The following is a 1,351-nucleotide window of genomic DNA, read 5'->3' as shown; positions in this document are numbered from 1 at the left end:
TGTATGTATGCATGTAGATATGTATGTACGTATATAAATATATAGCGTATGTATGGCTGGATGTGGATATGTATGTACGTATGTATGTACTTGTGGGTTTTATGTATGCATGTACGTATGTCTGTCAGTGTAGCGTAGGGGAGCTACGTTACAGTCCCCCCCCCACCGCATTCCGGGGGTTCGGCCGGTGTGTGTATTTTTAGTGCAATTTTATTGTACAAATATATATTTAGAAAAAAATTTACATAAAATAAACCATGATTTACATAAATCAAAATGTTAAGCTCAAGACACGTTAGAATTTTTTATTTTTTTTTATTTTTTTTTTGTTACTTATTGCTATACATAGTTTTCTTATTTCAGGTATGAAAGTACATTTCACTTAAAGGTAGAAAAAGGCAAAAAAGTTGTACATTTCATGCGTATATATATATATGTGATAATAAAAAAAAATTAGTCTTCCAATTCCATGGGGTGTTTTGACAGTCTTGGCGGGTTGTATTGCGTAATTAGCTTCCTTCTCAGTCTGTGAACTCTATCACTTGGCTTTGCTCATGATATCTGACCAGAGCGTGGTCTGCGTCCATGCGGAGGACATTGATTTTACGCTTATGCCAGCGGATCCGCCATTTTTGTAAGTTTTTGTGTGGGCGTTGTAAGCGGAGGTTTCGGAATGGGTTTTCCGGCGGTGCCCCCTTGATGTCCGCTGCCGGGTCTAATACGGGCTGAACTGTAGTTACCCCTTCGTTTTTGCCGCTGGTCGGCGGTGTTACTATGTCGCGTGTTTTGGTCGGGCGTGTGGTGGCTCCTTTGGTGTTGCCATAAGTTGACGGGTTGGTCGGATCTCGAGCTATGTCGTGACTCTCGGCGGGACGTGTAGTGATCGCGAACAGTGGGTTGCATTGGTCCACGTGTGGTGAGACTAAAGGTGGTCCGTGGAATATTTTCACGTCCAGGATACGGGGCTTGTTAGGTGGCCATGGGACGGCTTCGAAAGGAGGCTGCCATGGTGATATCGGCCGAGGCTCGTCTGGTGGTGTTGGTTGGCGGTTCTTTCTCCCTTGCTTGCGTGATGCCATCTCGGTGGTTCTCTTCTGAGTATTTCTGGACCTGGTAGTTTTGGTAGTATTAGGTGGGTTTATGTAGTTTTGACTGTAAGTAGAAGAGGATGAGAAAAAATGGTTGGTTGAAGTCTGGGCAGCAGATTATTGGTGCGGAAGTCAGTTTTCCCTTCAGCGCCTCGAATGCGTTGTTCTGTAATTCGCCCCATATCCAAGGTTGGTTCTTTTTAACCGACTTCCAAAAAAGGAGGAGGTTATCAGTTCGTCGGAATATTTTTTTTTTTTTTTTT

Source organism: Rhagoletis zephyria, unplaced genomic scaffold (assembly GCF_001687245.7).
Source record: "Rhagoletis zephyria isolate East Lansing unplaced genomic scaffold, Rhagoletis_zephyria_1.1 Rzeph_scaffold_00045, whole genome shotgun sequence".
NCBI classification, from domain to species: domain Eukaryota; kingdom Metazoa; phylum Arthropoda; class Insecta; order Diptera; family Tephritidae; genus Rhagoletis; species Rhagoletis zephyria.
Note: the sequence above shows the minus strand (reverse complement) of the source record.